We start from the raw sequence: 27,555 nt of genomic DNA, 5'->3' as shown, positions 1-27,555 counted from the left end.
AGTAAGTTAAAGCGACCCTTTATAAGTATGCATGTGTGCATAACCCTGCATGGATGGATATTTGCATATATCACATCTGATCAGATCTCAGGCTGCACATAGGATTCCTCTCTCTCTCTCCGTGTATACTTGTGAGCATCTGAGCGAATCCCGTTTGATGTATGCCGAGGAGGTGGGTGTATCCAGCCCAGCCGCTCTGATGTTGGGAGGCAATAACTTCCATCCTACTCAGTCTGCTCTCTACTCTCACTGCTCTCCTGTTTCAGCCAGTCTGTCTGCCTCCTAGCGTAGTACTCTGCTTTCACTCACCATTATTCATCGCCATCTAAGGATATATATATATATTTACACAAACCCACAGAGGCAGACGGAGCACCTTCCTAGCGGACCCGAGACTTTGCATTTGGCTGATAGAGATATAAAATATACACCACCCTGCAAAGACATAAAAGTGGGGCTCGATAGCAGTTCTTCTTAAACTGACATTTGTTGTTCCCTGCTACTACATTTTTTCCATCACAAAGGATTTCACAAGCAGCTGCTGAGGTAAGGGAAAGATAGATTTCTCTCCGTTTGACTGTTTTTCACATGCATTTGTCCCCTGGTACATCCTGGTCTTCCTTGGCAACTTGAGAACACGTTTTTTTTAGCATGTTGTGTTTGATCAACTGATTATATTTATTCTGGGCTTCTCTCTGAGCTTATGGATCTCTTAGTGTCTGTGTTGTAATCAGATGAAGTAGTCCGGGCATGCACATATATCTGTGCATTATGAGCAAACGTGCTAACAAATGATATCTCTTTGTTTATCATTACTCTAAGGAGCTTGGAAAGAAAAGCGTCTGGACTTCTTAAAGTTGCTTGAAGACGTTTCACCTCTCATCCGAGAAGCTTCTTCAGTTCTAAGGTCAAATGGCCGAGAGTCCCAGATTTAAACCCAGTGGGAGTATCCCCCCAAAGAGGGACAAAGGACCCCCTGGTGATCCTCTAATCACATGAGCCAAGGTGTGAAAGCGGGTGTGGGACCTAATCAGCCAAGGTCCATTTGACCTTCAGTTCTAAGGTCAAATGGACTCTCGGCCATTTGACCTTAGAACTGAAGAAGCTTCTCGGATGAGAGGTGAAACGTCTTCAAGCAACTTTAAGAAGTCCAGACGCTTTTCTTTCCAAGCTCCTTAGACTACGATGACCTGGATGACTGAGAACCTTCACAGATTTATCATTACTCCCTCTACCTGCTGATTCTTCCTCTGAAGTGTTTTGTTAGCAAGGGCAAGCATCAGTAAAACTCACTGCTGCTCCAGCTAACCTCTTTCAGCTGGAGCCTGACATGTGCACATATGTGTGGGGTTACAATATAAGCACGCTGTGGTGAAGTGCTGTAACTAGTCAGTGGCCGGTCAGAAGGAGTAAAAGCGAAGGATGGTTGTTGTTCGGAGTGATCATATATGCAACTTCTGCTTGGTTGCCTCTGCATTCAGTGTGCCTCTCTTTGCTTTTCCTTTCCCTGCCCTCTCCCTCCCTCTCTCTGCTCTCTTATGGTCTGCTTGTATTCACAGTCTTGGTCACTGCTCTGCTTGCCTGCCACAGACCATTGGCCATGGTTGGATGGCTAACCGCAGCTACACAACATTAAAAAGGCAAAAAGTTCCTATTTTGCGGGGCATGTTCGCAGGGTACCACTTTGTGTGTGTATGTGTGTGCTATATGCTGCATTTACTGACTTTTGGATTTCTACTCCGTTGCTCAGGTGAAAGGGCACGCGGTTGTTCACACATAACACACATTGTCCTCAGAGATACAGCTGACCTGCATTTAGTCCTTGAGTGTGTATGTGTGTGTGTTCTGTGTTTATGTTTGTGTGTGTCAGTGTGATTTCCTTGGAGGTTCAGAGAGGTGAGTCATACCAGCTCAGAGGCTGGTGGCTGTAAGAGTCATTCGGTGTAACGATGCCTTGATGTGCGATTTGCAAATCGACACTGTCTGATGGAACCGTGTATCTGTGAAATGCCAACTTTTCAGGAAATGAAAGCAAGCAGAACTGCCTTTTTAAGCTCAGTCGTCATTCATTTTTAAGGCTTTCTAGTACAGCTGGAAGCGGTTTTGTCATCTCAAGTCTAACAGAACTTTCTCCACACAGAGGGGTTTGTAGTGTTTTCAAGCTAGCCGAGAGACTGTTAAATAACATAAAAAAAATCCAAATGTTGACTATCTAAGACGTAAAATAAAAGCATGCATATTTAACATAAACAAAACAAACACTAACAGCACACAGAACATGTTTTTGTTGATATCTATAACCCGCAGCGGGATCATAGCAGCGTGGTTCTTTGATTGGGAGTGTCTGCTGAAATTCTTCAACAGCTATTTGTTGGATTGCCATGAAAGCTCGGACAGACATTTACGGTACCCTGAGGAAGAATCCTGCTGACTTTGATGATCGACAGAGTTTCCCTATGAGGCTGTTGTGAAGCTGTGTAAAATGTAAATATAAACCGAATGCAATAATCTGCAAAACTCATAAACTCTGAGCCATTTTTACCTCTGTAGTTACTATTTTTTTAACAGCAGTTTGTAAATGTCTGTGCTGCTGTTTAATATAAATATACAAAACCTTCCCTGAAACTGATGCCATCAGGATGGGAGCATGTGTTGATCTTCAACCTCAAACCTTCATCTAACTTTCAGCACTAATGGTGCCTTTCAGATGTGCAAGGTACCAGTTTCATAGGCACTGATGAACCCCCATACAATCAGAGATGAAGACCTTTGAACTGAGTGTTATGGAGGACTCGGTGTCCATGTTTTCCAAAAAGAATTTCACATTTTGATTCATCTAGCCACAGAACAGTTTTCTACTTTTTCACAGTCCATGTTAAATGACCTTTGACTCAGAGGATACTGTGGCCATTCTGGCCACTTGTGGCTTCTACTTCTTTGCATGACAGAGGTTTAGCCTGCATTTGTGAATGGCACCATAAATTGTGTTTGCATGATCACAGAATCATGCTCATGTTTAATGCTGTGTCACCCAAAGGCCTGAAGATCACAGGCATCCAGTATTGATTTTCAGCCTTGGCCTTTATGCAAATATTCATATTATGTACCGTAGATGATGAGAATCATGCTTACATTGATAAACAGGATTCTGAAATTGTTTCGTAATGTGAAGATTGTTGAGTCTCTGTCCATCTTTGCTTCTAATACACGCTGCCTCATTTTATATCCAATCATATTACTGACCTGTTGCCAGTTTAACTCAATTAGCTGCAAAATGTTCCTCTAGCTTAGGTCTACTTCCTTTGCCGGCCTTTTCTCACCACCTTTTCAACTTTTTTGAGACGTGTCACTGCCATCAAATACCAAACAAGATAATATTTTTCATATAAAAGCAAAATGTATCCGTTTAAACATTTGATATGTTTTCTGTGTTCTACTGTGGATAAAATATGGTTCCAGGAGATCTCAAAATCTGTACACTCTGTTTTTATTTACATGTTGCACAGCATCTCAGACTTTTTGGAATTGGGGTCGTACATTTACGTTTTCTGGGGTGAACTAAAAACAGCTTGAAGGGTAAACTGGCCAAGTTTGGTCTTACAGTGGAAACCAGATGCATTAGAGACCAAGCCATAGGTAGAACTGTAAAGGAAGGCCTCAGCAGCCTAATCTGATGGAAAGTCTATTGAAGCACTAAAGCAGACACACACACACACACACACACACACACACACACACACACACACACACACACACACACACACACACACACACACACACACACACACACACACACAGACCCTGGGCCCACCCAGAATGTGTAGCCACTTCAGTGAGCATTTAGCATGGCTGCTCTTATGCAGAGCAAAAACATGGAACCGTGAACAAAATCATGCTACGCTTTTCTTTCCTCAGCAACCCTGTCATGTTGTCTGGGTTTGTGTACGTGATGGTCGTGATGATAATTATTTCAGTTTATTATTCTGAAGATAGCTTCCAAACAAAGAAGCAGCTCAAAATACTTCACACGGCACACGACACGAATCCCTCACAGCGTCATCGCAGTGATGTGTGTGCGGGTCTGGTGTGTATAGAGGAGCGCCTGTAGAGCTGAATGGGCAGTAATGTGCATGGTGGGAGTGTGCGTGAAGTTAGCGGGTGCCAGTAGATGCCAGTCTGTGCCCTGGCTGAGTGCCCAGTGCTCCCATGTGGTTTATGTTCTCCAGAATTTCACATCCAGTGACTTTTCCGAAGACTTCACCGAACCCATAAATGTCTTTGTTGGCCCACACAACATGTGCGTGTTTGTGTACAAATGTGTGCACCAATTTGATTGCTTAAAAGGATAAGGGTGTCTAATTTCATACTGTAGCAAACAATGCAATGCAAAGACAAAACAGAGCCAGGAACAAAAACAAAAAGAATCAGTTGAGTTTGTGTGAGCTGTCAAAAACACTTCCTTTTATGCGTGTTTGAGGTTGAGCCAATGCAGGGGGGGCACAAAGTTGATTTTTTTTATCTCCACAGTATTCAAAGTGTTTAAAAAAGATGTGCTTTCATCAAACAAGTGGCAGAGTTGTGGGTAAGGAGCTTTAGGGCTTCTTAGCACTGCTGTGGGAGGGAGAGGGACTCCTAAGCAGTCAAAGAAGCCAAAAACCCCTTGCTGAGAATACACACTGATACAGTACACAAGCACTAAGAGTTAGAACGCACACACACACACACACACCAGCTGAGTGAACGCCCAGGGACAGCACTACTAATCTCATTCTCTGTTGACATACTATTCCTCAGCTGTGCCACGCTTTCTGAGCGCTCTCTCGCAGCGTGTTGATATCCTGACGCTGGAGGTGTATTCCCTGCTATCAGAGTCAGCAGAAGGTAAAGTTCACAGAGGGCCAGAGGTGTGTGTATACTCTGTGCCCTCAGCATTTCTGATCTGCAAACCACAGCTGTGCACAGACTGCACTATTTTACAAAACAATAACTCTTTGCAAAAGTTTAGATGAGTTAGCACTTCAGCTGCCTTTAGTAGCAGAGTTCATCTGGAGCGCTGCTGTGAACAGATTAAGAACAAATGCATTTAAAATTCAGAATTGCCCATAAAAAAAGGATAAAAGAAAAAAAAAGGATTTGAAAGTACAAATAAAATGAAAAATGTGCAACTTTATCAACTTTGAAAATGGAGACTTTTGTAGAAGTCAGCACTTTGGCCGCAGACGTTCACGAATTGGCTGAGGTGGATCCAGACCATTTTTGGACACAAGCCAGCCATGAAAGTCAGCGCCAAGGTAGGCAGATTTCTTTCTTTGCCCTGAAAGCATGTTTTGTGCTTAAAGGAATGTTAGCTGGTCTAGATCTGTGGGCAGCACAGTCTAACTACAGACTGAAACAATTTGCTCTATCAGTGTGTCTTTTGGCAAACTAATTGAAGCCGTTCAGATCGGTGTTATTCGTATCAACGTCTGTTTACAGGCACGACTCATTGGTCACCATCACTCCATCACAGAGTATCACATCCCTGGATAAATCCACCATTAGCTGTTTTATGCTTTGCTGGGATATTGTGCAGATACAGATTATTAGCGATTAAAGTCTGGTATTTGTATTTCCAGTGCAACTCCCTCCACACATTGAAGAGCCTCTTTTTGGTGATCAAGGCAATCTGCAACAGATTCAGTGCTTTGCAGAAAGCTGGTGATTCATCAGACATCTAACGTTTATGCTTTGCTTTCTTTTGTGCTGACAGTCATACCTGACCACCCCTTCCTATGCATGTTGTGACAGTAGCTGTGTTAAAGAGCCTGCTTTTAACTTTCCTTGTTTGATTCCTTTCTCTGTTTCTTCTTTTATATCTGTGCCATGGCGATGTCAGTTTCAAACTGAGATCTGAAAGGGTTTCAAGCTGTTGTTAAAATTTAAATAACATTATTCCTAAGATGATCTTTTTTTTGTAATATAATCTTTTCATAGCTATATGGCAACAGGAATTAGTCCAGTCCTGGAAAAACAATGGGTTATGCGAGCATTGTTACTGAGCTTCACAATGGTGCGTGTGTTTTTGTGGAGTTTCCATGGTGGATGCCTGAGTGGGTGAGTTTAGCTGGACAGGGGTCACTGAGGTGGGCTGCAGTTCTTTGCTGAGTGGGACTGTGGAGATCAGAGGAACAATACAGCAAGGCTTGTTCTTGTTCTTTGGTTTTCGGGGTGGGTGGGGGACACTGGCCCTGGTTTTCATTTTTCAGCAAGACGACACATTCAAAGCGTTTCACAGCACCGCTGTCCTCCACCCACCTCACCAGATACTTACCCATATTTTTAATTGTGCTGTATTTGCTAGTACGAACTGCAAACAAGCCCAGGGATAAGGTTTCTAATGTTATCAGAAAGGAAACAGAAGTTTTCAAGTCATTACAACACTGCTGGCAGCAATAAGAGCTTTCTAAACAAAATACCTTATAATGTGATCATATTATAAGTAAATGCTTAAAGTGATTATCAAACTTAGGCACTTGCATTTTAGATTCACCCCCTCAGACGTTGATGATGTACTTACCTTGTGATAAAAAGTAAAAAAACATACAGATGGATTTTCAGGTAAAGATTCAAGGTTCAAACCAGCTGGACGTTTCTCAAGGAGCAACACTGACCAACAATGGCTTTGTCCATCCTTACATTGTTCCCTCCCTTAAGTATCCCCACCACTGATTCTTAATGGGTTCCTGGCATTGACAGGCAGGAAAAAACAGAGTCTGTCGTGAGTGGAGTCAAGACTGCTGAAGGGAACGTGGGACTTCCTTAATGGAAATTTCATCGCTAAATACTGTGTTTTAATTGGCTGGATGCAGGAGGCAGGAACTTCCTGTTGGAGTGTTGTTAGAAGTAACCACTCCCTGTGAAAGGCCAAGGTTTTGTGTATGTATGACTTTATGCTCATGTGTGTTCTAATCCAGGAATAATGTTTTGTTGTTCAGAATATTTACTTATAAGATGTCTGTGCATAGAAATCTTCGCTGTGGATGCACTGTGAAGTTCTTGGGAGGATTGTGTTTTTGGTGTGCACAGTAGAGACTGAAATAGAGCAAAGCTTTCCATCCATTGAAGTTCAGCTGCTATTATCACGTGACACACTCTACTCTCTGAAACATGAATTGGCCTTTGATTGCATTGCATAATTTGCAGTACAGTGCTCTAGTGAAGCTGTCTGTGGAGCACATGCACTGCTTTACCACTCAGTTTGCAATTACTGATGCCACCACATTACACTGTAATTGGCCAGATGTGTAAAAGGGGCGTGAAAGTGTGTGGCATTACCAGCATTTGCACGTTTTATATAAATGCCTTTTATACAAACCTTTTCCTTTGATTTGTATAAAAGCGGTTGCATTTACCTGTGTATGGGCAACGCTTACAAGCAAGTTTATTTAAAGCCTGCTCTGAACCTTTCGAGCATGTCATGGATCTCAGTCCCACCCAATCAGCTACCTGAAGGCTGTGATTATATGTTTTCCTCAAATAGAAGTTCATTGCCGTCACTTCACAGCCTTCACTGTGCTGCACTTAATGTATGCTTACATTGAGTGATGCGACCAGTGTTTAGACTTCAATTATCAGCTGTCTGTATACTCTGCATCCACAAGTTTGTTCCATGTGAGCTTGCTAACTGAATTACATTGACTCCTACTGCTCTTGCTGACAGCATGAATGATGAGGAGGGATTATGGGCAAACCACAGCTATGCAGTAGAAGAGTATATGGAAGGATACGGTTGTGGTAAAAAGTTTACATGCACTCATCATGGGCATAAATTTGATGGTAATTCTTGGCTTTTAATGATTTCTTTGAACCATTCTTTTTACAGGGTGGAATAGCTGTACAGCATATACATCCGCACAGGATCAAAAGTATATATACAGCCTGACTAATATTTGGTTACCATAGCAAGTTATAATTCTGGCTGGATATTTCTTTCTGGATATATCTTTGAATTGGTAGGTTTCATTTAAGTTCGTTGGTTTTCTGACATGTTCCTAGCTTTTATGCGTGGTCCACAAATTTTCAAAAAAGGTTGAGAATGGGGCCTCGGTAAGGCTATTCCAAAAACTTTGTCCAAAAACAATTTTGAGGTGTGTTTGGAATCATTGTTACACACCAGAAATGCCTAGTTTCAACCATCTAGCTGTTGTGTTCAGGTGAAGTTGAAGATTTTATAGGTAGTCCCCATCCTTAATTATTCCATCCACTTTGTACAATGTACCAGCACACCTAACAGCAAAACTGCTTGACAGTTGGTACAGTTGGTACCAACTGGTTCTTAGGTTTGAATGGCTAACCTTCCACCTCTGAACATGCCATTGTGGCTAAGTAGCTCAATGTTTCTGTTTCTAAATTATCCTAACCAGTTTCCTCTCATCTGACAGTGACAGTTTGGATCTTCTTCCAGACCTTGGCACACATACAGTTGTTTAAACCGATGATCCTGGACTCTGCTTTTTTTTTTTTTTATATATATAGCCGATTAAGCCCTGATGCATAAACTTCTAACCACAACTGCACATGATTCAAATACGTGGAAGAGTATCAGAGTTTATAAATGCCACACTGGTCGCTGGACAGTAATGTGACGACTTCACTTCAGCTTGTAGTTAGATTCTAGATTGTTGGTTTTTTAAAAAAAAAAATAGATAGCTTATTTTGCCTTAGAAGATTGCAAAGTTAACTGTTGGCTGGTTCTTACATAGCACTTTTCAATTCCACCCAATCACTCAAAGTACTTTATACAACATTCCTCATTCACCCATTCATACAAGCTATTTTTTCTATGCGTAAGTGCTTTCTGTCTAACATTCACACCCAGCCACACTCCAATGGATTCATCGGAGAGCAACTTGGGGTTAGCATCTTGCCCAGGGATATTTGGCATTCAGACTGGAGCAGCCAGGGATTCAACCACCAGCCTCCCAATTAGTAGATGACCTGTTCTACCTCCTGAGCTACAGTCACCGTGTTCATGGTTAGCTACTTTTCAAGCTCAGTATCTTTGGATTTTGGACAGTTAGTCGGGGAGAAAAAAGATGTGAAGAGAATATTTGGGCCAGTGATGGCCAGTTTGTTGCTTTCTAAAGCTTTATAGTATCTACAGGTGACAGAAAAGTGTTCGACAAGTTACCAATGGCAAGAATTTTAAAAAGAACAACTAAAAATGTCACATGATGCTTTTCACAGGTGAATGAGAACCTGGATAAAAAACTAATTTTCAAACACACACCACTGTTGCAGGCACTTTAAACCAGGCACAACTGGTATCTTCCATTTGCATAACTGCAGTGGCAGCAGACCCATGCTTCCTGTTGGCAAGAAAAGAAACAGCAGCAGCAGCGGTGTAGCACTGCAGATGTCAGAGACATGTCAGTCTTCTTGTTATTTCCTCAGAGTATGCGTTTGATGAATAGATCCACATCTAAGATATCTCCCTCTTTGTTACACATTATATATAGTTTGCATTCATTTAAAGGTTATCTGCATTTGTGTTCTCCTGCTGCTTGTGTCTTCCACCATGCCTGCAGGTGTGTGGGCTTTTAAGTCAGTTTTTCTTTGTTTTGTTACAAAAGTTTCTGAATGTGAACGTGCAACGCCTCCAAGTGTTTGAGAGTACGCTTTTGTGAACCTTTGAGAACCGAGCGATGGTTTTTATGTCTGTCTTGTGCTCGAAATCCCCAACACTACTCTCAGGACAACCACAACACATGCTTTCTCTATCTAACGACTCATTTTTCTAATGAAAATTTTATGCCTTCTGTCTGCAAGCCAAAGAGAAAATTGTCCTTATGCCTTTTCCACCCTCTCTGTTCTCCATCTTCTTGTTCTAGCTATCCCCCCCCACACACACACTGGCACATACGTACAGATTACAGACGCAGGCTCACCTCATGTTGTGTCTAATGTACATATCGCTTTCCCCTGGGGTTAAAAACTGACACATTTGAGGTTATAGGAGTAAAGATGAAAGGCATAGATGAAACAAAGATGGGATAAAGAAGAAGTGAGATGATGATGGGTAGCAGGTGAGATTGAAGAATTCTTCTGTGTAAAAGAATCCAGTGTGTGTGTGTGTGTGTGTGTGTGTGTTTGTGATTGTGTGTGTGTTCAGAACAGTTGTTTGATGTTCTTCCCACCTTCCCATCCCGTAATAAGTTACATGAAGCTTAGGAATGCAGATCAGCAGATGAATGCTTTGGTGCTGCATGCACTGTATGCGAGTTTTTGGTTGTGTCTAAACGTGTGAAATCACACTGCTCATGTATGCAGTGTTAATTTACACACACGCATGCATAAGCCATGAGATGTTAGAGGTGTGTTTGTGTGCGTTCATTGCGGTCAGAAAATTTCTCGTGTGAGTTTGTCGGTTTTGCAGCGAGTTTGTCCTCATTGGAGCTGCTGCATGAGTGGGATTTAATGAGCCTCGACCTTGGCCATCTCCCCCACCTTTGAGTGTGCGTTTGTGTATTTCAGCTCCTATCAGCATCTTGCCGGAGCTGCTAAAACACTTATTTCCCCCAGTCACAAAACAAGCGGATACTTTTGTTCAAAAAGTGTTTACTCAGCGTTCTCTTCTCACATAGCATTGAATGTTTGGGCCAAATGTGTCCCCGCATCAGCAGTTTTTCTACCGGCCACATTTGACCTTGATTGACTGTGTTGACTGAAAGCGAGTCCGGCTTCTGCGGCTTGACCACAGGTTCACCTGTTATAGACCAGCTGTCAGGTGTTTTGTCAAATTTAGGCACACTTTCCATGACCCAGGTCAAGTCTGGCTCGTGGTTTTTGGGACACATCTGGCTCACGCATACATGCCAAAAGTACGTCATATTAGGGCAAAATGTGTCTGCTAGTTATGGATAGCATCATTTTAGCCACAATACAAAGAGCTCCCCCTGTATTCCCACTGAATTTTGAGAAAATCAAGATTGCATACAACTTATAAAGTTTAATTTAACACTCAGGGGTGACAAAAATACTTAGTAAATAAAAAATGGCAAAAAAAGACCATTTAAAATTTCCATATACACGATCAATCAATGGAAAAAAATGTGTGTTAGAAGCAAACATGGCTTCATGTATACACAGGTAGAATAGCCTGTCACATTAGCTCAGAAATAGTGGCAGTTCATAGTGAGTAACACTTTGATTCGGTGACAGGCGGCAGGATCAGGCTAACAAACACAGCAGACTTGGCAGGCAGAACATCAACAGCTGGCAGGCAACAGGTAAGAGGCAGGGAAACTGAAACTGCTTTGGATCAAAGGAAACCTGCCGCTGTAGCAACATTAGGCTTATCAGATATGTGTAGAAAACTGTGCTGGGAATTCTTAAGCTGCCTCTCGATGTTTGCCTTTCACAAATGTATAGATCTGCTTCTGATGAAGCACTCCCTTTCCAAGCACTGTGGAAAAAGAGGGGGAATTTAAAGGACGCGGCTGGAGTATCATTTATTGCCCTCAGTATCCCCAAATTCAACTAATGCCCCTGATATGTGGAACCTCAGCACAAACTTCAAAAAGCAAGTCAGCAGCGTGTGGCGAGGGGGAGCTGGGAAGGCACAGGTGTCACTGTGACACAATCAGGCAAGATTGCAGCACTTGAACAGGCACACCCGCCATGAATAACTCTAATCAGCAGGACTGCATCCGCGAGGGCATTTTCTGACTGTCACTCAGGGCCAAGTGTTTGAAGCCACTTTTCATTTTTAAAGCCAGCTCCTCCAAATATACTTAGCAGTAGAGATTGAATCCAAATGACATCCTTTAAAAAATGTTTTGGCAGCAAACAAAATCAAAGGATAAAGGGATTAAGGACAGGCTAAAATTAGGGGTTAGTTAAACAGCTCTTCATGAAAGCAAATAGGTTGCCAGCAACAAATAATTACAGCTTTAGTTCACTATTCGAAAGGCAAATTATTTTATTAAGCTGCAAGACAAAAATAGTGATCTGCAAGAGCGTGTTGGCGCACTCAGCCGTGGATGCTCAGGCACAAGCCGGGCCAACTGCAGTTAGAAAGATATGAAGATCTAAAGTTCACACACAGCTCTCTGATGAGCTGTGTGTGAACTTTAGCTATGATTATGAACAAATGATGGCCCTCACTGTGGTTTAACTGTAGTTCTGGTACAGGAACAACAAAGATTCAGCCACAAAGTCACACCAAAAAGTTTGTATGGATCACATAATCTCCATAGATCTGTACAGTATAAATTCAAATTTTCCTGACATCTCACAATGTGATGCTCACTGAAACTGTAAGCATTCATTTTCCAGTGTCTTGGTAAAAAACAAAGAAATAGAAACTGAAATTCCAATTTCACTTCACCAAATCCCCCAAAACTCTCTATAAACATTCAAAAGTTTGACTAGCTGTCGTTTTCCATTTTCTTCTGGCCTCCGGAATGCCAGAAGTTGCTGACACGGTGCCATTATCTCCCTGTTCTCCCCGGTAACTAAAATCCACACAGACAGCATAGCCAATCAGATAACAGATAGCCCCTGATTTCAAATCAGCGCCGCACGCCTTTCATCCTGCTGCTAGAAAGCATTTTGCTTGACAGATAGGTTCCCGCCGAGTGTTTACTGTAAGCAGCATGTGAAAAACGGACATAATGAGAAAGGAGTCGGGGGGAGGGGGGGGCAGACGTATGATATGGTGCTCCTGTTAAAGATGCAGAAACAATGAGGGGAGGGGAGGAAAGAACAAGAAAGCAGAGGAACGGTGGAAAAAAATAGAAAGCATAGAGTGAATAGGATGAGGTGATGAGAGGTGGGAGACAAAATCCGTCTTTCAGCTCTCCTCCCATGTCAGCTGGAAGAAGCTGGGTTGGAGAGATGTTAAAGGAATGAATGGGTAAAAAAAAAGAGTGAGCGAGAGAGATTGTCATTACTGCATTCCAGAGGCCATGTTTTCCCCGTATCTCTGACTGCCTGTATGTATGCCTCCAAATCAGATATTTCCATCAGTCAGCCATGGGTTCCTGAAACACTGAGGTACCTCTTTTTTTCCCCATTTTTATCCAGCAAATCAGATCGGAGAGATAAAGGAAGGGAAGCAGGCCAAAAGACAGACTGGGGATAGACAGAGGAAGCAGATGAGAAGGCGCCAGTGACGGCTGAAAAGAGGAGGGAGAGGGAGAGGAGAATCTGCATCTTTGATATATTTGACTTCTTTAATGAGGGTTCGGGTCTCACCAGCATACTACTCGATGATGTGCCTTTCGTCACTCCACTGTCGTATTTCCTCTGTGACATTAATGAAACTCTCATCCGAGCCCGGGACCAAACCTCAGAGTAAATTGGTTTCCTCGCCACTATGATCACTGGTTGCACCGCATATTTGGAATGGATGGAGAAGACCTTCCTGTTCAAATTAAGCAGCTTGGCCAGCTGTCAGTGTGAATTAGTGTAACCATAAAATGAAATAAATGTTTCAGACTTTCATGAGCAGGGTGCAGACTGACAACCTGTAGTGTAATTGTCCAGAGAGAGGCATGGAGAATTTCCAGTTGTCCTGCACATCGTTATGCGCTTCACAAATATATGCAGTGAGCATCTGATATTTAATTTTTTTTTTTATATTAGCATTTCAAGTTGCTACAGTTATGTTGCATTACTACTATTAGACTTTGTGTCTACTATTTGCCACAGTTAGCCAAATGTATGTTTCTCTAAGCACCATTTACTCAACACCAGTATTGGGGTTGTTAGAATAGTAATGTATTACATGTTACTTGTTACTTTTCTCAAAATTAATGCAGTACCTTACTTAATTTCTCTCTGGAGAAAGCAATTTGTTACTCTACTTGTTACATTACTTTCTCTTTTCTCAGTAAAATGAGTAAAGCCCAAATGCTATAAACGTGAATGCCATAGTGATTCTGTATAAAAACCGTGAACAGGTAGAGATGGAGGCTGTGAGCCTGACTGCTCATCACTGAAGTTCAGGCTCTGGCTGCTGGGCTGGGGTCTGCTTACACTCAGCTTTTATGTAATTTGGGGTTCTTGGCTAGCTTTGTGTTAGCATGTTGTCTGTGCAGATTCTTGCACCAGCTGAAGTTTTGTTAGTAGTTTAAGTAGTATGCAGCTGTTTCTGTCCTGGATGCAGTTTGCTTTTATTTTTATTGCACAATGATAAAGTGCAATGTCCATATTCCGGTTCCCCGCGTTATTAATATATTCTTCCTTCTAACTTTTAATTTTGTAATAAGGAGTATTAGAAAAAAATATTAGAAGGATTTGAGTTTTATTATTGTTTGTTTGAGAGTAAAGTTAAAATGTTGTGAAAAAAGTCAAACTTCTACTTTGCCTTTAATCTCAGTTTTTTTTAATGTGGTCCTAATATTCTGTCATGGGCCTTACAAGCAAGTCAAAAATATCACTGTGACTTACATTTATGATTAAATACAACAACGTTTCTAAGTACATCTTCAGAGAGTTGAGCATGGTTTTACTCATTAGACTGGTTTTGCAGTGCCATATGGAGATTTTTGGATGTGACGGACACGGCGTTGCATTGGCACCTACTCCAGCACTTTGGGACTAAAAGAAAAATCACTGTGAGGTTAAAAAGGCAAAATGCTTTTAGAGTTTGAAAAATTAATTTAACAATAACCTTCTCTCATACATAATTAAGGCTGGAAATCAACAATTATTTTACAAAACAACACAGATTTTAAACCAAAGATATAATTAGACATATCTCTAGATAGACTTGCATTATACATTTCACATACTAGCATCAAAACTGGATAAAACATTACAGTTATAGAACAGATGCTACTACTATCATCGCAGTTTGTTCCTGCTGTGTGGCCATGCAGTTTCCCAGTAGACTGCTATAGTCGACACATGCTTTTCCAGCCTGCATCATGGCACAAAAGGAAACCAAGAGTGACCCACTGACGCTTTGTTTTTCTGTGTCATGATGCGAGCACTGTGCATTGTCTGCAGCTGACTAAGCCTCTTCAAATCTCTCATTGCAGTGCAGCACTTTGGCCACAACCCAGAGCCCCAGATTTAGGCCTAACCATTTCAACTGGGACACGCGTGCCAACTGTGGTTTAGTATGGAGAGAAGTAACTAGCCTGAATAATGAACCCAATTTGCCACCAGGAACGAGCAGATGGGTAATATTTAGCCTGTCTGTTCAGTCCGGTCCTGATGTGTCTTTATCTGAGCGTCTTGCCATGTGTTTGTTTACTGTGTAAAGATATAGGCTGTCTAGATAACCTGCACATCTCTGTTTTTTATCTGCCAGTAGATTTATGGTTAACCTGTATCTTCTGTATATGGCGTCGGTGTACACTATGCATGGGCTTGCACTCATCTGCCTTCTTTATCGACATTGAAAACATGATCCTCCCTCCCTCATCCTCCCTCTGAGCTTTAATACCATGCAGACACACACAGATAAACACACATGCATACACAAATGGATGGAGAAAGGTCTGGTGAAAAAAGCACAATATTTTTCTCTCTCTTCCTGGCTCTTGGGTTATTTTTATCTTGAATGCTTGTAAGCTCGTAAGTCTTTCTTTTTACGCACCCCTCAGTGGCTTCTATCTTCCTTTCACATCGCTCGCTCTCTTTCTCCCTCTGCTTCTTTGCTCTTTCTCTCCATCCATTCATTAGGGCTGTGTGAGAGTGAAGCTGGCAGTGAGGAGATGAAAGACTTCAGAGTGGGGTTTTTATCACAGATACACATAAACACATAGGCTGTCCTACTAGTGCAGCATGCATGCGCACTGAAATGAATGCATGCGTTTAGGTTCGTTTCTCCGGCATTCTGCCAGTGTTTTTATTTTTTTTAAATTCAAACATATCGCCCTGCGTGCCGCTGAGCTGCCTGTGTGTTCAGAGGTACATTTTAGCTGGGTCATTCGTCAGATTCCGAACCAATTCTGTCTGTTGGTGTGCACCTCAAAAATAGCCAGGATAAGTCAGTTACCATAAGACCGTGACAGTGAATTTTAGATTTATTTTTTAAAAAGAGTATGTGTGCCTCCCTTTGATCTCCCTGTGGGTGAGTATGCAGTTACATGCATTTAGCTTGTTGGAAATAAAGGCTCTGCATTTTGTTCTGTCACACACAAATACACAATGCCGATATTATTAGAGCTTCAAATTACAAATATTTTCAGTTGTGGTAATGTGGTTGAGTCCAAAATCCAAAAATAATTAACTTACACTGATACAAAACAAAGAAAAACAAGAAGGAAACTCTATTATCTGAATATTTCAAGTCAGGAAATGTTTGACCTTTTTATGAATGGCTTTTTGTTCACAATCAATTATTTTTAATAGGTGATTAATTGATCAAGTGCATTACATTGCTACATCACCTTGTCTATAATTAAATTACAATCTCATGACTTTAATGAAACATTTTGAACACAATGAAGGCAAATGTTGTTTTTACGTTTTGTTTTTTTTTACATTAAACTACATTGCAGCATTTAATTTGCCCCACAATGTGGAAATCCTGTCTTTTGTCATCTTGTATGAATTGTTGGTAGATTGGATCCAGTGTTGCTCAGCTGGGTCCCGACGTTTCCATGCCGAAGCCCAGCTGATGCTTGACATACAGCTTTATGGGGTGTTTAACATGGTGGTGAATGGGAAGGGGATAAGCTGACAGGCAGAAAGAGCCCCCCTTTGATGGGATTAGTACAGTGGCAGACAGGGACTAGTACTTTAGATTGATTAAAGTGTAATCCCGATGGATAATCATGCCTCCTAATGTGGCATGTGTGGCCAGCATCCTTCTGCAACCCCCCATCTATATTCACAAACAATATCTAAATCTCATTTGCACTCTCTGAGCTGTCACTCTGTCTGTCTTATTCATTTTTTACATTCCTTATTATGGTGTTTTTTGAATTTTGGTTCTTGATAAAGGTCAGGAGGAAGGGAGATGAGATGGCAAAGATAGGAAGTGAACACTGGCTGTGATGTCCTCCATCACTCAGCTTAGAGGATTTAAAGTACGGTATCTATCTTTACTCTACTTCAGTCTTCTGCTTTTGCGTGTGTTTTGGTCGACGCAGAAGAGTTAGTGACGCCCTCACTGGGATAAATGCGCTTCTACTAGGAAAATAAAGCTTCACATATCGGAACCATGTCAATTGTAATGAGCTGTGCAAGAGACAAGTGAAATAAAATGAAATAAAGAGGAAAAAAATGTCACATACCACTCCACACACATGTCGATCACTGTAAATAACATGGAAAAAAATATATATAATAAATACATGAAATGCTAAAAACTTTAAGGTAAATGTATATGTATAATTTTTTCTTAACCTATTCGAGCTGAAAAATAAAAATCTGCTACATATTATTGAACTGGTTTGCAAAGTGGAGCCCAGCATGGTTCCACGCTTTAAACTTGGAACTGGTTCTTGAATCAGAACTTTTCTGTCTGTCTTTACTCTTTGTGTGTTTGGCTGTCTCAGATTTCTACAAATTCAGACTCGGACATTTACAAATTTTAGTTTTAGCTCAGAGTTCAGCTTTTTGGGCCACGTTTGACCCATCTAACCAATTCGCATAGAAATGCTAGATGAATTTCATTTGTTTGCTGTTAATCTAGAGATTTAGTTGTCTTGCCACAGACCTCTAAACTGCTTGCACACGTCTCATCGCCAGATTATCAGATTAGACTGATTTTTGAAATTTATTAAAGAGTTAAGCAGGTTCTAAGATTGTAGCTGTTAAATCCAGCTTAACAGCATAGACGTTGGCACCTTCATTCAGTTAAAAAAAAAAAGCAGATTGGGTATTTTATTAACTTTCCAGCCGTGTCTGGCTTCTCAAATGTGAGGAAATGTGCCCGAGCACTCAGGAACAGAAGTCCTGCTGTTGTTGTTCTATAACATTACATTACAATGAGCACACTGGTTTCTTTACAGTTGTAATAAGAATGACCGTTGAATGCTGAATTATGAAAGCCCTAATTATGAATGACATTCTGGAAAAAAGTATAGCCACATGTGAATTAATAATAGACTTAAAAAAGCCCCAAGACACAATAAATGACCATTTTACTATACAGCTCAAAATGTGCCTTTCATGTGCCTTCTGTTAGCACTGCCAGAGCGAGCTGGGAATTTCTATTATCTACAGTCACAGAAAATTCTGTCCATTTTTTTCCAGGCATCATTCCCAGTATGTGATTAATGGGAACACTGTGCATAGAGGGCACTGACAGTATGTAAGAGAGTGGTTACTCAGGCATTATCGTGATGGGAAAGAAAAGCTGTAAGCTCTGCAGAGTCTCTGTGTGATAGCAGGGAATTGGAACTTGTCTGCAGCCCAGAAAAGGAGGAATGCTATATATATTTAACAAATCCCCAGTCTGGATGAATTTGTCTTATTTGTATGTGATATTTGTTAATTTGTTATGAGATTAAAATGTTATTACATTTTGTTTATTGGGTTTTTTTGAGCTGGTGGGGGGGTGTATTTGGCATGTTTGTTGTCTATAAAAACTACCTTGTTTATTCATCCTCTCAACTATTTATTGTGCCATTTTGGGGTATTGTGAGAAAAAAGAGGCAACACAGGCATCTGTAACAAATTGGATAGTGGGGGAATAATAAGAACAAAGAACGGTAGCACATTAGCAATTAGGAGGGGAAAAGCAAGCCTGAAAAATAATGACTCTTAGGCAACTGCGTTACAACAGTCAGGCTATTTGTTTCAGCTTCACACAGCAATCACACAAACATACTGGGCAATTTTGCAGACTTGGTCATGTTAATTCCTCCCCCTAGTTCATTTTTCTCACTTGCGCAAGCTGTACATTTTTTCTCCTTTCTTTTTGCTCAGTGATTTCATTATATCAATGCAACTCAAGTAGTGACATCTTATCCTGGCAGACAAAGAAGGGAACAGGGAAGGAAATCAATTTTGAGAGAATAGAGAGATAAGATCCCCACTGTTATGTGGTGAGATGAGAGAACAGAGATGTGGTTGACACGAATCCTGCAGCTAGTCATAATAAAACCTTGCAGGTTTTTTTTAATGTTGTATGTAACTGACAGAATTATTGACCCATATGTTTCAATCTAAGAAAAGCCTGTGAAGCCAAAAGAGCTAAAGCTAATCATTTGCTTTTTAACATGTTAGTTGTAATCAGGGTTACTCTTGGTAACCTAACTGCATATCTAATCTCTAACTGAGCACCCAAAACCCTTTTTGCTATAGGGCGTATTCGCACACATTCATAGTACATTCTCCCTATGCCTTTGATTTCTTCCATAAGTGTTTTGCCAGATGACACTTCAACATGCGGTCATCGGAAGAACCAGGGATCAAACCACTAACCTCGTGGTTGGTAGACCGCCAGCTGAAGCTGTTCTCACAATCAGAAATTACACAGTATTACTAGGAAGCTGATTGATTAAATACAGTCTAATGGCTGATTCAACTGCACTAGACTTCTCATATCCACTGACGTTGAGTAATATCTGGGGCTACAGTGCATGTGTGAAAATGGCTTAAGCCATCTGTACTGTATGTTTCTGGCCATCTGCTCTCTCTACAGTGGTCGAAATGTCAATGCTTTTGATGGCAAGGTGACCAGATTAAACATTTTGACTTCTCCCACATTGCTTAGTGCGTGATGTGTACAAATTAGTCACCAAGTAACAGATGGTTACTAAGTAACTGACACTAAGTAACAGCAGTAGATATGTTATTGGTTTGCCAATCCATTACATCCCGTTCTATATTTGAAATATAGGAAACTGCTGACTTGACTTTGATTGATTCTGGGAAATAGTGACAGCGTGATAGACTGGTGACTTGTCCACAGTGCCCCCGCCTCCCATTGGGGAAAGCCCAAGCCCAGTGACCTTAAACAGCATGAAAGGGTGTGGATGATGGATGAGTGGATGGATCGATGTGTTATATTTCTGTACATTTTATTACCCGTGTGCCAAATAGAACAGCTGTATAGCAGATTAATGTTGCTCCCATTTCTCCATTAGTTATGCTTAATCATCTTTTTATGGTTCTGCATTATTTAAGAGGGATAGCATGTTGTATGTTGACCTTAGCAACTCATTTTGGCATTTGCTCCCAACCAAAAAGCTAGCAAAAACAAAACAAAGCAATGGATGAACTGCTTAAAACTGGTCATCTGAAGCAAGTCAGTCCCTTTAGACGTGTTAAAATTTCCAAATAATCAGCATGGTCAATGGACGGGTTCTTGTATAGTGCTTTTCCACTCTGAGAAGTCAAAACACATCACGACTCATTCACCCAAGCACTTTTTTTCTATTTCTAAGTGCTTTCTATCTAATGTTCACCCAAGCACTCACGCAGTGAAGGCATTAGGAACAACTCTGAGTTTAGTATCTTGCCGAAGGATACTTTGGCACACAGACTGGAGCAGCCAGGGACTGAACAATCAACCTTCCAATAAGCAGATGACCTGCTCTACCTCCTGAGCCCACCACCCCAATGGAAAACAAGCATTCTTCCAGCCTAGTTCAAAGTAAAACCATATAAGAGGTGATTTTGTTTGTAACTCACCCTTTTGGATTGTGTAAAGAGTAAAAATTAGGAATGTTGATGCATCTTAATGATGTCTGCTTGGCCTCACCTGTGTTACTTTAACTTTAACTTTAGCTTTAAAATCACCATCCAGCAATGTTTATATGTACGCGACATGGGACTTATTCACCTCTTCTGATGTTTTATAAACATCAGCTGCAACTTTACAGTAACCATCAAAATAGGTTCTTAGATGGTAGCATTATTGCTCATTTAACAGCTACTCAGCTATCAGTTTACCATTTATTAATGATGTTTGCTATAGTAAAAACACCCTGTCATTTGCATGCTGCAGGCTCTCAAACATATTAATAGATTAGCTTGGGTCTAATATTTCATGTCATTGTAAATTAAATAATGGTTCAGAAAAATAATTGGAAGATATTGCTCAGGGCGTTTAGGAGGCAGTGGGCATTTATCTTTGTTTGGCATTTTATAAGCTGACTGATCTATCAATTAGCTTCTTGCTGTTCAGCCCGATTAAAATGTGGTTAATGTGACACTACAGCTATTTTTGGCGATAACTCATTCAAGTGTGTTTGATTTCTGCCCCTTGCGATTTGAAATTCAGCTTTTTTTGATTTGTTATGTTCCCCTCGCTTCTTCGCTTCTTAGTAAGTGTGAAGATCCGGTAAAGCTGCCGAACACTGTGCCTGTCCCTCCAAAGTCTAATAAGTTTTTATTAGTTTGCAGTGCTGTTATTTTGTAGTTAGTTTTTCAACCTTAACAGACAGGTCGACACCCAGCGCATGTATTTCCCAGGTCAGTTGTCCAAAGCTGGGGGGGTTGGGGGTCACGTTTTTGTGGCCACACATGTGATAGGAGAAAAAAAAGGAGCTGAGGCAGAAAGCAGAAACAAGTCAAAGCCATGCTTGCACTCATCACTCTGAAGCTAAGAGAGGAGAGGCAGGAACAAACATGGCTTTATTCCATTTACTGAAGAAAGAGATAAAGGTGGTGTGTGTGTGTGTGTGTGTGTGTGTGTGTGTGTGTGTGTGTGTGTGTGTGTGTGTGTGTGTGTGTGTGTGTGTGTGTATGCAGCTATGGCCCTTTGAAGAGCTAGGGAATCCCATTGAGGTGACCAGCTCCCAGAATCCTTTGTCCTGCCTGTTTCCTGTAAGTGGTTTCATATGATCAGAAGCTTTCTGCTGCCCTCTGACAAACAGAAACCATGGAGAACATAGTTGTCAAACGTAAATGAACTGTGGGTCACTGCTGGCACTGTCATCTCATTGGAGGGTTCAAGCAGTACAAAAACTGAACAGGAAAACATCCACAAATATTTTCGAAAATTTAGTGGGGGTTTTTTCATGTTAATATACGGGCCGCAAGTAGGGGTGACGTGGGCCGCAAGTGGCCCCCGGGCCTTGAGTCTGATCTACAATATACGCCTATGGTTATAATACAGCAGATACTGTATTATAAAGCAATGACCTTAATTGACAACTGCTTTTAAACTAAGAACTGAAGCCCCAGCAGCACCAGCACATTTGTCCCTGTATCACAGCGTAATGAGCTGTGGTTTTACTGGAGAGCCCACAGGCATATTTCTGGAAACTATGGAGATAAAAAAATAATATCACATGTTCAACAAGACCCTCCCCTGGGTTATGGATTTAAAATTGATTTCATATCCTGCTTTATTTTTTTCACCAATTTAGATTTTTCCTCTGCACTCGTGGATCCCGGGAATGACTTTAAATATATTCCAAATAAAATGAAATCATTAGTGGGAGATAAAGAGATTTTTGCCCATTTGAATTATCTTGATCTTTGGCAGTACAATGTAATGTGGGGCAAAACTGTGCTCCTAGCCAGCACAGAGGGTTGCCTAAACACAGCCAGGATTTCACAGAACATGCATGCCCTGTTCTTTTCCCATTTGAGTGCCTTCTGCCTTCTGCTACTCCCCATATTGGAAAATAGGATTCAAGTAAGACTTCATCACTTATTTTTTTTTATTCACCCCCCCATGCTGATTTTTATTTGCTATTTATTTTACCTCGGTGTACAATTTTCATATTTGTGTGCTTCCTCACATCCATTTCCCTCTTCTTTAATGTGCATCTTTTATAAACATCAGAACTGCCTCTGAGCACTGTGTGTGTGTGTGTGTGTGTGTGTGTGTGTGTGTGTGTGTGTGCTGTGAGTCAGTCAGCTAGCCAGCTAGCCTCTTGTTTTCGGGTCCTCTGCGCTGCCCGAACAAAGTCTGTGTTTCTAAATGAGCTCCCTTCAGGCCAAACTATATTGTGTTTTCTCTATTTGGGTGTTCTGGCCGCGGCTGTGTGTGAGTGCGCAGTTGAATGACCCAGTGCCCATCTGTCCTTATCTGACTGTGGCACTGTTTTTATAGCCTGTTACTGTCTTAAACTGTGGTTCGATTAGCAGCTACTAGATTATGGTTCCAGTGAAAACCTGACTGCACTTTAAGTGAGTTATAAAAGTCAGTTTCACCTTTTCGATATCAACAATTCTTGTCCCTTCCTACAGATCCCCGTGCAGGTATCTGTTTTATAGACATAAAAAGTGGTTGAATCCCAGCCCACAATTTTGTAAAGAGTTTCAAGTTCCATCCAGAGAGAAATGGAGTTCATCGTCTGGTGTAAATGTGCTGTTATTTTGCCATCTGTAACAGCGTGTGTCTGTATGTGTATCACTTTGAAATCTCCTCCCTTCGTCCTGCAGTGAACCTACGAACACACACATTTCATCTCACCAGAGTGCAGTTTGAGTCTATTTCAAGAAGATGGTAATTTGGGAAGCTCTGGAAACAAAACAATGCTGGAAGAGTAGTCTTTTTACTCTGTCTGCTCTCTCTCTCTTTTGGCTGACTAATGTGAGAGCAGAGACTGGAGGAGGCTGCTGTCTTTTACTTCAAATGGAGAAAAATACGGTATGTGGAGCAGTGTGGGATTTATTAAACTTCAAAAGATGGAGCACAAAGTATTTTCCGCAGCCTTCAAAATATGTATCTTTGCATTCACATTCTGGGTCCATCGTGTGCAACTTTTGTTTCCACTAACCTTTAACCTCTGCACTTTGAGCTTGAACTTCCCGTGCTTTGTGACTGCACTTTCTGCTGTGTGTATTCTCGGGTGATTAATATGCGTGCCGGGTGTGCATGCTGTATGTACTCATGTGTTTATTTTCCAGCAGAACAGATCTATATTTATCCTGACAGTAATCAGACACTGCAAACAGTCAACTTTTCTCTTTTCTTTTTTTTTGCTTTTACTGTCTGTTTCCTACTTCTGTCTATCTGGTTATGTGTGTGCACCTTTACCAGATTTGTCCTTTTCATGAAATAAAACTAAGTGTTTGGTCTCATCTGGTACTGAGTCAGTAAATTTTGACCTGATGCTGCTGCTTACAGTCTAATTTAGACTTCAAAACATTTTACTAAAAGCCAAAAATCTTAACGTCACAGTGGCCCTAGAGTAGGTTACCAGATCACCAGGAGTAGGACTGGGCGATATGACCCAAAATTCATATCTCGATATTCTTTAGCTGGATGGCAATATACGATATATATCTGGATATTTTTTAAAGCCGTAAAGTAACAACAAAAAGAGAGTTCTTAGTCAAAGCTGTGTCCCAGATCTCACATAAGCACTTTTATTATCATACAGCGTAGATGTACAAGAAAAAATTACTCAGAAATAAATTATCAGCATTTATTAAATAATAATGCTCCATAAATAAAATAAAATAATGTTGTTTTTGTGCATAACAAAAAGCTCACAATTGTGCAGTCAAAATGTAAACTAAAAGACGCTGAGCATAATAACAAAGACAGACAGATTTCGCTGCTCTGTTCCCAAGTTCTACTGCGTGACTGACAGCCTTGAGTTTGAAATCCTCTTTGTAACCATGTCTCTTAACAGGTGACATTTGTGGTCCTTATACGCACACAGTACAGTAATATTACGTTGAAGCAGAGTACGTATTACTCCGCGAGGCTCCTCGGTAGCCGTAATGCTCCAACAATCCATCAAGCAGTCCAGCTTCGTAGCTTACCAAAGTCGTACCAAAACATTTTTTGAAAGGTTTCTGAGCGCTGTGTACCACATAAAATCGGTTCGCGGTCATTAAGCACAACCAGAATTCATAAATAAGGCACACTGTCGATTTTTGAGAAAAAAAAGAATTCCCAACAATTAACAAAAGGATCAATGAGCCTGCAGCGAAGGGGTCGGTAAACTGACAGCAGTGCTTGTTTCACCCTGCTCATCACAGTGTATATTGATTTAGAAATATATCCTAATGCCCTTTTAATAATATATTATAATGATTTCATCCATGCCACCCAGCATGACTGATGCATAAAATGCATCCTTACGGGCATCTTTAAATGCTCGTATGTGAATGTTGCAGTCACATGACCGCGGCAGTGAATAATTAAGCAGGAATCCCAGAGCGGAAATGGTATCTATCCGTCTCTTTATGTGTCTGTACTTGATTTTGTGTGTGTGTGTGTGTGTGTGTGTGTGTGTGTGTGTGTGTGTGTGTGTGTGTGTGTGTGTGTGTGTGTGTGTGTGTGAGAAAGAGAGCGAGAGTAAAAGAGAATGAAAGTGACCTTGGGAACCCTCTTCTTGTAGGAAAAAGTGGATGGGGTGGGTGGATGGGGGTTTAAGGAGAGGAGTGGGAGGCAGATTTAATTTGATATCATTGCTTTGCTCAGGGAATACTCCCTCCTTCTTCTCTCACGCTGGCTATCTGTGTTTCATTCTTTGGTTTTATAGCAGAATAAAAGCTGCCCTTGGAATCAATGCCTTGGCTCTTCATATCCATTACATGGAATTCACACAGGATCTGCTTAGGGACCATGGAAGAATTTTATGTTATTGACTATCAGAGTGTCTGACCTCTGCAAAACCTCAAGCAAGGATTAAGCTGAGACTAGGGCACCTTGTCTAGCCTGTTGCGAGCTCCTGCCCATATGTGTATTATTGTTGTTTACACCAATTAGTTAAATATTTCAAGGAGACTTTAGAACTTTCCAAAATTTTTAATAAGTCAGAGTTATGTTTGGACTTCTGCCAGTCGTCCCACACACTGGTGTTAAGAAGGCACTGATCCATGTTCCCATTCTCATCATGTACCTGTGACAGGAAGATCAATTGGCTATAAGCTAAGCCAGCCTGAACACAATTCATTTGGACTTCTCTGTGCTACAGGTGCACCGTGTGCTTATTGCTGCACAGTGACATACCTAAACAATAGCGCTGATTGTATGCCCAATTTTTTTAATTCCAAACGAAATCATTATAAACAATCCAACAGCTTAAGAAAAGTTTAACTTGAAAGCTGCTATTTTTAGAAAGAGGAGAAGTATACATGGCTGCACGGTGGTGCAGCAGTTTGCACTGTCACCTCACATCAGGAGGGCCCTGGCTTTGAATCTGTCAGCCACCACCTGGGGCCTTTGCTTGTGGAGTTTGTATGTTCCCCATGTGTTTGTATAGGTTCTGGGTATTCCAGCCTTTTCCTCACCGTACAAAGACAAGCATGTTAGGCTTTCAGTAGTTCTAAAGTCATCATAGTATGAATGAAACGGGGGATTTATTTTAATAACATGGTCTGGTGTCTGCCTTGTAGTAGACAGGTGACCTGTCTGGAGTCTACCCTTCCTTTCGCACAAAAAGAACAGCGTGAATGGGCTCCAACCCAATAGATGAGTGATTAAGAAGCAAACATGTCCATGTATTTACATCAATACAGAAGACATGCACAGGAATAACATAGGCAGCAAACTATTCAATAACCTAAATGGTGCAATTGTTCATCTGACCATTTCATGAAAAAACATCTTTCTGAAACCAACTAAAATGTCAATAATTTCAACTTAACAAAATACTCGGCTCCAAACACTACTTATAGAATTAAATAGATGTGAATGATTTAACTGCTTGTATGTGGTAGAAGAGGAAACAAGCTGGGCTTTAAAGTACAAAAGACGATATGAGAAGGGAAAAAATGAAAAAAAAAAAAAAAGATCAGAGAGAGGGGAAAGCAGCAGGCACAGAAGGAGACAGACTGAAGACAATAAGATTGGACTGACAGTGTGAGCTGACAGAGCCTGCAAGCTGTGGGTCAGAATGTTTCTTGTTTTCAATTTTTGTGTCTGCTGGAGGTTTTATTTAACATGATATCTTGGACCCTTTTTTTTGCTTCTTATCTTTAAAAGCAAGGAACAATTTCATGTACAACCACCAGCAGATCCACTTTTATGATCCATAAACACAGGTATTTTCATATTATTCAGGCCGATTAGACATTCATATAGGTTGAGATTGGAAAGACCAATGCTAATACAGTATGTGGTGGTCACTAGGTCTGTATTACTGAATACATCTCAGAAGACGGGTTAAATTTTGCCAAAAAATGTGATTGAAAAATTTGTGATTGAAATGAAATTTGAACTCTAACTTTGACCATTTCCCAACCCCGTGGAGCTTATTGTGCAAAAATCTATACTAACTGTGAGCAAAAATAAAAGTAAACACCCAATGAAAGCAAAACTTTTGAAAAAACAAACTTCTGTGTTTGGCAGCACAGAAAGAATAAATCATTTGGCAACACTTAAAGTGAAATGTGCGAAAATCGTTCCAAAACACATTTCACTAGATCCAAAGCTATTTTTTCTTGTTTTCTATCCAGAAACAAACTCAGTTATAACAAAAACCACAAACGCTAATTAACCCAGTGTTTTAAATGGCAAAAAAGTTTTGGAAAATAAAAAAAAAGCTTTGTGAGCTTTGTAAAAGATTGTGAACTGATTATATAATTCCACTTACATCTAAACACTTACTACTCAGTTATTATCCAACATGCATAAACAAAAACAATTAATATCTGTAAGGATTAGATTTACGCATCAACTCATTTTCAGGTGCTTCAGCATTAATCCAGTTTCATAGTTTTTTCTTTGTTTCATGAGATGTGGAATAA

General features: G+C 40.8%; 1 protein-coding gene across 2 annotated transcripts in view; it reads left to right on the top strand.

The window, feature by feature from the left end:
• kank4 (KN motif and ankyrin repeat domains 4) overlaps positions 1-27,555 on the top strand; it is an 81,944-nt gene that overhangs the window by 1,788 nt on the left and 52,601 nt on the right. Inside the window, exon 1 of one of the 2 annotated variants that reach the window (XM_063500763.1) lies at positions 263-546. The exons of the other annotated variant lie outside the window; for it this stretch is intronic. The gene's annotated coding sequence lies outside the window, so the exon portion shown is untranslated. Of the gene's footprint in view, positions 1-262; positions 547-27,555 lie in introns of those variants that run through there. 2 annotated transcript variants of the gene reach the window in all.

The sequence above is a fragment of the Pelmatolapia mariae genome, linkage group LG17 (assembly GCF_036321145.2).
Source record: "Pelmatolapia mariae isolate MD_Pm_ZW linkage group LG17, Pm_UMD_F_2, whole genome shotgun sequence".
Classification (NCBI taxonomy): Eukaryota; Metazoa; Chordata; class Actinopteri; order Cichliformes; family Cichlidae; genus Pelmatolapia; species Pelmatolapia mariae.
This window is presented reverse-complemented; position numbering and strand designations above follow the sequence as displayed.